Here is a 12477-nt window from a genome sequence, read left to right on the forward strand (position 1 = left end):
GTTTGCAGGCGCATTTCAAGTGTATTTTGGAGCGTAACACGAGCATTTTACGCTCTGACATTCGCCTGAAGATGTGCCGTGTGAACACGTCCTTTATATGTAAGCTGGGAATACTCCTTTAAGACCCATTTACACCTAAATTATTCTTGTTACAAATGTTATAAATGCACAAAAAGATCAATGTTAAATAATAGCAAACAGATTTTGTATCCCTAATAATTCCCAATATCGGTGGCGGCATCTTCAAATAAAATGACCTCCTGTGACCGCACAATCATCATGACGTGACTGTACATCATGGCGGCCTTATGTAAGACAATCCATGGTGCACAGGCATGTCATGGGGACTTAAGGGGTTAATGTTATGGCTGAACGGTGTATAATCACCAAGGGGTTAATAATAGGGGTTACAGAGGTAAAAGTCTCACCGGGGGCCGGTGCCTGAGGGGGCTTAAAAGAAGACACAAATATTATAAATGGCGCCCAGTCTATAAAGATCGTCGCCTATTGGTCAGTGTCTGTAGCGTCTCCGGAATAAAGAGAAAACGTTATTTCACAATGAGGTTGTAATGACGAGACGACCACTTTACAGACAGAAGTGACAGTTTTACACAGAGATCCAATTTATAGAAGTGACACTAACGATAGAATTGTTCTGCAATGTGTCCCCTTCTATGTACAGATGTAGAATCTTTAACTTGACTTTTAACGCATTAAATACACAGCGGCAAGAAACTTTACTTTCACTTTTTCAATGGTTTTCAATGACTAAAAGAGGCAGTGTCACCACATTCTACGTGGCCGTTCTCCTACATGTGATCGGCACTGTCATGTAGATCACAGTAGTGTCACCACATTCTACGTGGCCAGTCTCCTACATGTGATCGGCGCTGTCATGTAGATCACAGCAGTGTTACCACATTCTACGTGGCCGGTCTTCTACATGTGATCGGCGCTGTCATGTAGATCACAGCAGTGTCACCACATTCTACGTGGCCGGTCTTCTACATGTGATCGGCGCTGTCATGTAGATCACAGCAGTGTCACCACATTCTATGTGGCCGGTCTTCTACATGTGATCGGCGCTGTCATGTAGATCACAGCAGTTTCACCACATTCTACGTGGCCGGTCTCCTACATGTGATCGGCGCTGTCATGTAGATCACAGCAGTGTCACCACATTCTACGTGGCCGGTCTTCTACATGTCATCGGCGCTGTCATGTAGATCACAGCAGTGTCACCACATTCTACGTGGCCGGTCTCCTACATGTGATCGGCGCTGTCATGTAGATCACAGCAGTGTCACCACATTCTACGTGGCCGGTCTCCTACATGTGATCGGCGCTGTCATGTAGATCACAGCAGTGTTACCACATTCTACGTGGCCGGTATCCTACATTTGATCGGAGCTGTCATGTAGATCACAGCAGTGTCACCACATTCTACGTGGCCGGTCTTCTACATGTGATTGGTGCTGTCATGTAGATCACAGCAGTGTCACCACATTCTATGTGGCCGGTCTCCTACATGTGATCGGCGCTGACATGTAGATCACAGCCGTGTTTTCATTTAGAAAAAACGATCAAATTTGACCAAGTTATGACCTATTTTAGATTTATGCTAATAACTTTCTTAATGCCCAACTGGGCGTTTTTTTTGCTTTTGACCAAGTGGGCATGTATCTTCCATGTTTATAAAACAGCAGTCCCATGTAACGCCTATATCCAGTGTATACACAGACAGTCTATCCAGGCAGGAGGAGATAATCGATAATGTAACCGATACTGCAGCCGCTTATGATGTCACTGATGATGTCATAGACAGTACTAGTCGCTAGGTTCTATGTGCAGCTGGATTACACTCACTTTGCACTTGATATTTGATCAGTGTGTTTCCTACAGATCACGATTTTTGGGCTTTTTCTACAATTTTTGGAATAACATCTGGACTAGGACTGTGATTGACTGTGTGATTGACAGGTAAGATGCAGCATTTTATTATTTATCAGCTATAATATCAGTGTGATTAATTATACATGTTACTGGATACATGAAATATCTACGCTCTAGAATTCTCATATAAGACCAGGTTCACACTGGACATTACTGCAGCAATTTATAACCAGCATCTCACCACAACTATATGATTGGAGAAGGATTTTTTTTCCTGTGATTAACAGGGTTGTTTTTGGTTTTTTTTCAAGTTCCAGTAAAATGTTTCTATGAACACAAGTGAAAACTGTACATGTGGATTTTACATTCAGATTTCAATGTTACATATTTCCCCATTAAAGTTACAATTTATTATTTCCTGAAAATTACAGCAGTCAGTAATGTGTGAATGGAAATGTGAATTATCAAGTATTTTCTAGAACAGACATGCCAGGAGAGACGTCAGATCCTCGATAATTTTATATGTATGTTCTGTCCTTTGTATAAAATGTCTTATTTACCTTTTAAAGGGATTTTCCATAACTTTATTATTAATAGTAAATATCAGAACGGTGGAGATCTGACTCCTACCACCCCAATGATCAGCTGAGTAAAGGGGCTGCACCACCCTGGTCAGCCACATGTCCTCTTCATTGTTTACCAGGAAAGCTCCATGCATTTGGTAGTGGCTATGCTCGGTATTGCAGCTCAGAGAGAACCACCTCTGGAACGGGGCCCCCTCAACCCTGTTCTACCTTTTTGTGTTTCGGCTGATTTCCTACTATGAAGGGGAAAAGCCCCATAGAACTGAATAGTAGTTACCCAAACAGCGTAGCTCGCATGCTATGCTGCTTCCGTAGCTGCCATTCACTACTATGGGAGTTAGAGAAACAGCCTAGTTCAGAGAGCTACGCTGTTTCCGTAACTCCCGACCATGTAATCTGTAAGTGGCTGGGAGTCAGCGTGAGCACAAAATGCTAGAACAGGGTTTAGGGGGCCCCATTCTAGAGATTGGTGTACAGATGGGACCCGCATTTATCTGACGTTTATTACATATCCTGTGGTTACGTCATATATGTCGCTCATGGGAAAACTCCTTTAACATACTGTACACGTTTCTTACTGGATGGCGGTGACGGACACCTCTGATATATGACATATGTTGGTCATCTGTCACCTATAGACGTCAATGTTAAATAGTGTATACGTGTAATGTATACGTTTATAAGTGTAACCTCTGGTAACATGACAACTATTCTTGTATCTATCCTGTGATCAGAGGTTTTGTATTTTTTTCTTAGATCTTGTCTGAACAGATCCCTTGATTAATCCCAGAACTGCTGCTGCCGGGACAGTGTCCTGAATACAGCGCTCAGGTATTGATCTCTCTTTCCTGTAATTTACCTTTCCTGCATATTACTCACACACGTCCCAAATTATCTGGTCAGAAAACAGACGTCACTGTTGTGTATGACGGAAGCCATTCCTCCATGTCACATAGGCAGATAGATCCCTGACAGGTGGCGGCAGTCATAGTTATCATGAACACTCTAAGGGCGGGTTCACACATAGCGGAATTTCACTTAAATTCCGCTGCGGACACTCCGCAGCGTTAATCCGCAGCGGAGCCGTTTCTCCATTGACTTTCACTTTAATTTAGCAGTGTTCGTTTACACGATGCGTACAATTCCGCTGCGGAGCATAGGCTGCGGAGCGGAATTTGGTGTCCGCAGCATGCTCTGTCTGTTGCGGAGCAGTGGCGGACTGGTTGCGGACTCATGGCGGAATTTCTCCATTGACTTCAATGGAGAGTCAAAATTCCGCAATGAAGTCCGCAGATCTTATGTGTGCTGCGGAGCGTATTGTTTTTACTACCATGACATTTCTTCATTCTGGCTGGACCTATGTATTTCTAGGTCTACAGCCAGACTGAGGAAGTCAATGGGGCTCCCGTAATGACGGGAGCGTTGCTAGGAGACGTCTGTAAATAGTCACTGTCCAGGGTGCTGAAAGAGTTAAGCGATCGGCAGTAACTGTTTCTGCACCCGGGACAGTGACTACCGATCACAATATACAGCAACCTGTAAAAAACATATAAGTTCATACTTACCGAGAACTCCCTGCTTCTGTCTCCAGTCCGGCCTCCCAGGATGACGTTTCAGTGTAAGTGACGGCTGCAGCCAATCACAGGCCAAGCACAGGCTGCAGCGGTCACATGGACTGGAGCGTCATCCAGGGAGGTCGGGCCGGATGCCGAAAGAGGGACGCGTCACCAAGACAACGGGCGGTAAGTATGAATTTCTTTGCCTTTCACTAGGGAAAGTGCTGTCCCTTCTCTCTATCCTGCACTGAATAGGGAGAAGAGAAGCACTTTTCCTGCAGTCCGCAGCGGCCAGTCCGCATCAATTTTCTGCACATTTTGTGCAGATCCGCTGCAGAATCTGCAACGCAGATTCTGTGCGGCATTGATGCGGACAGTTGCGGAGGAATTCCGCCATGTGTGGTCATGCCCTTATTCTACTGACACCAAGAAGTTCACCAGTCCCATAATCTTACTCCTGGATATAGAGCCGGACATAGAAGACTGGTGTCCTCATAGCAAAGATCAAACTGGGCCCTCCATTATGGGGCCCAATGTAGCTACTGGGAACAGACGGGCGTGATGTTTGTTTACCTCTCCTTTCCCTTCCCATGACCTTTGGGACAATTCTCCACAGCTTTGCTGCTGCCAATGTAGTTCCTCTGGAGAGCGGAGTCCTGCACAGGATGTCACCACCCAGCCGCAAAGAGGAGAGGACCAACTCCATTACCTGCTATATAGTGACCCCAAATCCACTGCTGCCTAAATCTATAACTGACAAATTGTATTTTCCATGAAGTGTAATCTTATATTATAATATTTAATTACAATTAACCTCCAATCCCAGGGATGATGGATTATCTCTTCTATGTATATAATACTGGTCATATGTTCTGGACTTGCCTGTTCTTATTACCAGTAAATAATTATATTTTCCATAAAATTATAATGCTGGAGCGTCTCCTCTGGCTACTCTGAATTTTGCCATTCCTCTATAATTCCGCCTGGGAATGTTTGAATATGGGGGATACAATATCTCTTGTCTTTAGGACGTGTCCCTAAACATTATGAAACTGTCAGCACTCATTGTATAGTATCAGACCATGGCCATTGAGAAAAGGGAATAACGTCACCCAGTTGTCAATTTCTTCTTACATTTCCAGGAGTAATAAAAAGTAACAGCCCAATGAAGAGCTCTGTGATGGTCTCAGGTCCAGGTGTAGGGGGGCTGCTCCAAAAATAAAGAGAGCGCCCAACTAATGCCCAGCATATAAAGTAGGAGAGTCCAAGGTAAGTGGTGAATATTTCTTTATCTCTACACACGTTATATCACATATTTACTGGCTGGAGCGTTTATAGCAATAATGGAGATTTTCTCCAAGAGCCCAATTTCAGTTTTCTCACATTGTCCCTCAGAAAACAAGGTTGTTATTCCTGATATGTTTCTATACAGTTCCTTATATTTATCTGGGGGTCTAGGGCTGTGAAAGGGTTCAGTATAAATTTACTGGTGGTTTAAGGCAGTAAAGGGGAATTGTTTTTTCATTGTATGGTGGTCTAGGATGGTCAAGGGGGTGACAAGTAAGATCAGGATTCCTCCAGGTGATGGCGACATTGGGGATTTGTTCAGATTGTGACCCCCTTATGCCAGTCATGGACACCAGGGCCTGTGTGTGACTACAACCTCTTCACCCCTATAGTTATGTTCCCTGGGTCTACGTTACATTACAAAATGTGTTCAATGTCTGACTCACCCTGTGATAGATAATGAATGACATGTGTGACAGTAAATATATTATTATACATTATAGATATGTTGTTATTTTATGTATATGCAGTAAACCCATTATGTATATTACAGACATATATAACATCTGAATATGTGGCACCAGTGACAGCCGACATGCTAGAAGATCCACCGTATATATGTAAGTATTATAGAAAATAACAACCTATAGAAATTCTATAATGTGATGTCACCCAGAATGTTCCTATAGAGACACATGACAAGCGAGGCTGCGGGAACAAATTCTCCAATGTTGTCAATAGGCTGAACATATATTTGTTGATATGATGACCCATACTAAGCTCACATCACAATTTTAACTTTTCGTTCCAGAAAACCTTGGGATCGGCTGCCGGCTGCCAGGGGGACTCTCTGAAGTAATATTTAACCTATATGAGGTATATCCATCTTTAGTTACTATATATAGGGATAGGGATCGTGTAGGTAATGGGTTTCTATGTATAGTATGAAGATGGCCACATGACTGGCAGTGCCATGTAGTCTAGGGGGGACACGTAAGGGAACAATAGGGGACGGTTTTGGCCTGAATATAGATTTAAGGTAATTGGTTGAGGGAACTAGGGGTACAGTAAAGTTAATTGGGCATTAGGGGTGGAGCAGTGTTGGGGGATATAAGGCACGGTCACCCTGCCAAGAACACTTGCCACACATTATTGCCTACAAGAAATGAATTAGCCTAAACCCTTACATGCAATCTAATAGACAGTAGGACGCTACTAGCTACTTTCGGGGTGGCAGAGGGCCCCCTGACCTGCTGCGCCCCAATGTAACTGCACATTTCTCACATATAGTACGACCGCCCCTGATTTATGTTAGAAAGTCATATGGGAGAAGCCCCCTGACCGGTTAAATATCTAGGCCAAATGGGCAAACATCTTGTAATAGCCACTGATTCCATGTCATGTAACTGCTGAGGGCTTGTACTATATAATATTGTATATTGTAATGTCATGGTGAAGGAAAGGTACAGGGTTCAGGAGTCATCTCTACTACTTGGTGTCTCAGCGCTGGGCACTTGTGCCATGTATCCCAGACATATACCCCAAACTTTGCTAGCAGTCCGGGGAGACACTGCTTGCCTTACTGTTATCATTACTACAAGTAATAAAAGCGGGCGGCCTGGAGCGGACCTATCCATGCCGCCTGTCACCCTAAAGTGTCCACAGGGTTTATCTGCAGCATTGTAGGGGGAGGGGTGGCAGGACTCCTAATAAAGTGTCTCTGTGTGAATATTTGTATGAACCCCCTCAGAAACCCCATAATAGTTACTGTTGTGATATAATAAGAATAAAGCTCATTATAATAACTCACTGATAAGAGACACATTGTAGAAGCATAAAAATTAGATAATATATAATACACCTAAAGCTATAAAATACAATGTTGGGGACTGGTCTCTGTTCTACATGAAAATGTTTTCATTGATTGGGATTTGTCCTAATACTTTGTCTTTCTTACTCCTAGTATTAATTCCTCATAAGAGCTGATGACAACCACACGTCCCAGGAGGGCAGATCACAGAATAAGCAGAGCCCTCCACCTCACCATCACATAACGTCCTACATTCAGCCGGACGTATTCAGTAGGAGAGTCCAAGGTCAGTGGATTTTATTTCCTGCATCTCTTTTAAAACTGTCAGAAAAAAATCTTTAATGAATATTTTCTCTGGTATCTAAATCTAGAAACGTAATTTCCCAGTTTCTACTCTCTCTACTCCTGTAAAGGATCTGCCAGACACAGCTTCTGTGTCGACGCCCGTGGGTGTTCAGTCTGCACTTGCTCCTAAGTCTGAGAGAGTGACACGATCTTCTACCAGTCAGGCTGGGAGACTGAGGAGTGGGAGAGCCTATCACAGCCTGGCCAGACGGAGCTAGCTCCCGCCCTCTGTCTATTTATACCTGCATTTCCTGCTCCTCCTTTGCCTGAGACTCTTTTCTGTTTCCTGGCTCTGCTGCTCCTGCTATCATTATTGACCTTGCTTCCTTTTTGACCCTGGCTTTACTGACTACGCTCCTGCTCTGCGATTTGTACCTCGTACACTCCTGGTTTGACTCGGCTCGTTCACTACTCTCCTGCTCTTCGTTTGGTACCTCGTACACTCCTGGTTTGACTCGGCTCGTTCACTACTCTTATTGCTCACTGTGTTGCCGTGGGCAACTGCCCCATTTCCCTTAGCTTCTGTGTGCCCTTGTCTGTTTGTCTGTCGTGCACTTATTGAGTGTAGGGACCGTCGCCCAGTTGTACGCCATCGCCTAGGATGGGCCGTTGCAAGTAGGCAGGGACTGAGTGGCGGGTAGATTAGGGCTCACCATAACTATAAGCTCCTGGGCCATGATATAAAATCTATACCAGCGCCATCCAATTATCATGTGCCCGTTATACTGCTGGTGTTATTTATGTGGCAGAGGGGAGTATTGGACTCACCCTGTGATAGAAAAAAAATGTGTGTAAATATATTATTATACAGTGAAGTAAATAAGTATTTGATCCCTAGCTGATTTTGTAAGTTTGCCCACTGTCAAAGACATGAACAGTCTAGAATTTTTAGGATAGGTTAATTTTACCAGTGAAAGATAAATTATATTAAAAAAAAAAAGAAAATCACATTGTCAAAATTTTATATATTTATTTGCATTGTGCACAGAGAAATAAGTATTTGATCCCTTTGGCAGACAAGACTTAATACTTGGTGGCAAAACCCTTGTTGGCAAGCACAGCAGTCAGACTTTTTTTGTAGTTGATGATGAGGTTTGCACACATGTTAAATGGAATTTTGGCCCACTCCTCTTTGCAGATCATCTGTAAATCATTAAGATTTCGAGGCTGTCGCTTGGCAACTCGGATCTTCAGCTCCCTCCATAAGTTTTCGATGGGATTAAGGTCCGGATACTGGCTAGGCCACTCCATGACCTTAATGTGCTTCTTTTTGAGCCACTCCTTTGTTGCCTTGGCTGTATGTTTCGAGTCATTGTCGTGCTGGAAGACCCAGCCACGAGCCATTTTTAATGTCCTGGTGGAGGGAAGGGGGTTGTCACTCAGGATTTGACGGTACATGGCTCCATCCATTCTCCCATTGATGGGGTGAAGTAGTCCTGTGCCCTTAGCAGAGAAACACCCCCAAAACATGTTTCCACCTCAATGCTTGACAGTGGGGACGGTGTTATTTGGGTCATAGGCAGCATTTCTCTTCCTCCAAACATGGTGAGTTGAGTAAATGCCAAAGAGCTCAATTTTAGTCTCATCTGACCACAGCACCTTCTCCCAATCACTTTAAGAATCATCCAGATGTTCATTTGCAAACTTCAGACGGGCCTGTACATGTGCCTATTTGAGCAGGGGGACCTTGCGGGCACTGCAGGATTTTAATCCATTACGGCGTAAAGTGTTACCAATGGGTTTTCTTGGTGACTGTGGTCCCAGCTGCCTTGAGATCATTAACAAGTTCCCCTCGTGTAGTTGTCAGCTGAGCTCTCACCTTCCTCAGGATCAAGGATACCCCACGAGGTGAGATTTAGCATGGAGCCCCAGATCGATGTCGATTGACAGTCATTTTGTATGTCTTCCATCTTCTTACTATTGCACAAACAGTTGTCTCCTTCTCACCCAGCGTCTTACTTATGGTTTTTAGCCCATTCCAGCCTTGTGCAGGTCTATGATTTTGTCCCTGACACCCTTAGAAAGCTCTTTGGTCTTGCCCATGTTGTAGAGGTTAGAGTCAGACTGATTATTGAGTCTGTGGACAGGAGTCTTTTATACAGGTGACCATTTAAGACAGCTGTCTTTAATGCAGGCACCAAGTTGATTTGGAGCGTGTAACTGGTCTGGAGGAGGCTGAACTCTTAATGGTTGGTAGGGGATCAAATACTTATTTCTCTGTGCACAATGCAAATAAATATATATAATTTTGACTATGTGATTTTCTTCTTTTTTTTTTTATAATCTATCTCTCACTGGTAAAATTAACTGTCTTTGAAGGTGGGCAAACTTACAAAATCAGCAAGGGATCAAATACTTATTTCCTTCACTGTATGTTATGTCGTTATTTTATGTATATGCAGTAAACCCATTATGTATATTACAGACATATAAAACATCTGAATATGTGGCACCAGTGACAGCCGACATGTTTGAAGATCCACCGTATATATGTAAGTATTATAGAAAATAACAAACCTATAGAAATTCTATAATGTGATGTCACCCAGAATGTTCCTATAGAGACACATGACAAGCGAGGCTGCGGGAACAAATTCCCCAATGTTGTCAATAGGCTGAACATATATTTGTTGATATGATGACCCATACTAAGCTCACATCACAATTTTAACTTTTCGTTCCAGAAAACCTTGGGATCGGCTGCCGGCTGCTAGGGGGACTCTCTGAAGTAATATTTCATCTTTATGAGGTATATCCATCATTATTTACTATATATTGTACCCACCAGTAGCTCTCTACACTGAAAGAGTGACGAGTGGGCAAAATGTCAAGAAAGGGGTAGTAGAGGGGAACTTTGGATACTTTGGTAGGAATAGGCATAGTGAAAGTTAGGGGTTTCTTTGTCTAAAATTCTGGCCACTTAGCCCGGTTTGGGCCTGAACGTAGGTGTAAGGTAATTGGATGAGGAGATTAGGTGTAGTGTAGGCATCCTACTAGTGTAGGATTTTAGGCAGGGCTGCCCTGCCAAGAACATTTGCGACACGTCAAGACCTGGTCAAAGTATCTACAAGGGCTTCAGGGTGGTAGCGTGGGAACTATGGTGTCGGCAGTTTCCGCAGTTCCTTGCAGCGGGCACATTAATGCGTTCGATCTCACGGCGCCACAGACTGGAAGTTTGATAGGCCTAATTTAGGCCTACTATTTTAGTGTGAAACTGGAGGTGGCCGTACCAATATGATGCAGTAGACAAGGACTTGAGTGAGTTGCATTGCCCACTTATGGTCTGCAGGCATCAGTGACAATGGGTACTGGCAAAATGTTTTTATATTTACAGGACTCAAGCAGAAAGCAGTGGAAGGGGCCAGGATATCGCCACCTATAGAGCTCCCACAAGTCATGCAGCACAAGGACCTGGACTTGGGGTGTAATGGACTGTTTAGATGTGGTAGCTGAAAGTAAGTGTCCTTGCATCGTGGAAGCAAGGCAGCTATCCTCAATTGTGTCAGCCTATAAATTATTTTAGGGAACATCGCATGATGATGGGCCAAGTGCCAGGGCCCTTGCACAGGGTTCCTTGGTGGGTGAGGGCAGAATGATCCCAGTGGGGCCTCATAATCTGAACATGGGTGAGGGGCACCTTAAGGGTTGCCAAAATGTTTACAACACAGGGTACTGGCACAATGTTTGTAATTACAGGAGAAGCACGTCTGGACATAAAGAGCAGCAGAGAAGTCACTATGGGGACCACCGGAAGGACAAGATGTCAATATGACTGAAAGTGAAGCAATGGAGGAAGAAGACAAATGCAGCTGGTTGAGTCTGATTCTGATTTGTCAGATGAGTATGAGTGATCTGATGTTGAGGATAGAAGGGGCGATGGGCAAGCTGTTGTAGGAGCTGTAAAAAATGTTGAAAAATAATGAAGGAAAAAGGTAAAGGCGAGGGGGCGAAAAAACGAAAAGCCAATCCTTTAGAGGAAAGAAAGGTAAAAGTTTGGGGCCAGGACACTTATACATGTTGGCTGACCTCTATCTACTCACACTTGTGCCAGGAAGTGTTGGGAAAGATAAGGAAGGAAAAGTTTGTCTATTTTTTTAGATGTCTAGGGAGGCTGTTGCAGCAAAAGAGGTTGGGTAGCTCTCAAGGGGAAGAAGGGCAAAGAAGGTTATTAGGGATCGGTCAAAGGTTTTTTTTGGGTATTGCAGTGTTATAGTGGTGGAGCAGGACCCCCTTTTTTGATCAGGTGCCAATAAAAAGGACTGGTTCCGGTAAAGAAGGCTGGTAAGTAGAATAATACATCTGTCACATCTAAAAGAGGCATCAGTAAACGATGCAATGAACAAGGAGTTGAGTGAGTTGCATTACTCAGGCAGGATCTACAGGCATGGGTGACAATGGATACTTGCCGAATGTTTTTGTGCCTACAGGACTCAAGCGGGGAGCAGTGGAAGGGGCTAGGGTATCACCACAGATAGAGCATCCTCATGCAGCACAAGGACCTGGACTTGGACTGTTCGGAGGAGATGGAGGTGCGCAAATGGTCTTGTATCATCACTTTACCAGGCCGAGTATTTTATTGAATGTTTTTCTATTAAAGTCCTCACATTGTTAAGTGGATAACTGGACCATATTTTCTTCTGCTTGCTGTACATTTATTGGACAGTGGTGGTCCCATTGTCAAGAAGATTGATCAGGGTGATCAACGGCTACATGGGCAGGGTGCCAGCTGGATACACGTGGACACGGCTGGCCCTAGAAGCTGGATTGGTAGCCTGGTGGTGAAACGCAAGAGCTTGGGATGCAATGGATGGTTTAGAGAGCATGGTGTACATTGGCCGGGCATTGGTCTTGATCTTTTAACAACTTGCAAGTGTGGAAGAAATGGTTTAAAAAAATTTGTAATTGGTGGGTCAAAGTAGAGCAGTTGCAGAATTAGTTTTTAGGTCCCGCCTATTTACATAGGTCTGGTCCACAAACACGGGATTTGAATTACAAATAGTAC

The 12477-nt window shown here is 43.9% G+C and overlaps 1 long non-coding RNA gene across 1 annotated transcript; it reads left to right on the plus strand.

The window, feature by feature from the left end:
* The first annotated feature begins 1890 nt into the window (after positions 1-1890).
* Positions 1891-12035, plus strand: LOC142748469 (uncharacterized). Its single transcript, XR_012882268.1, has 9 exons — positions 1891-1980; positions 3234-3308; positions 5176-5302; positions 5874-5940; positions 6132-6175; positions 7284-7416; positions 9901-9967; positions 10160-10224; positions 10810-12035. It is a non-coding gene; the product is annotated as an uncharacterized LOC142748469 (long non-coding RNA).
* Positions 12036-12477: the final 442 nt, after the last annotated feature.

This window comes from Rhinoderma darwinii, chromosome 3 (genome assembly GCF_050947455.1).
Source record: "Rhinoderma darwinii isolate aRhiDar2 chromosome 3, aRhiDar2.hap1, whole genome shotgun sequence".
Classification (NCBI taxonomy): domain Eukaryota; kingdom Metazoa; phylum Chordata; class Amphibia; order Anura; family Rhinodermatidae; genus Rhinoderma; species Rhinoderma darwinii.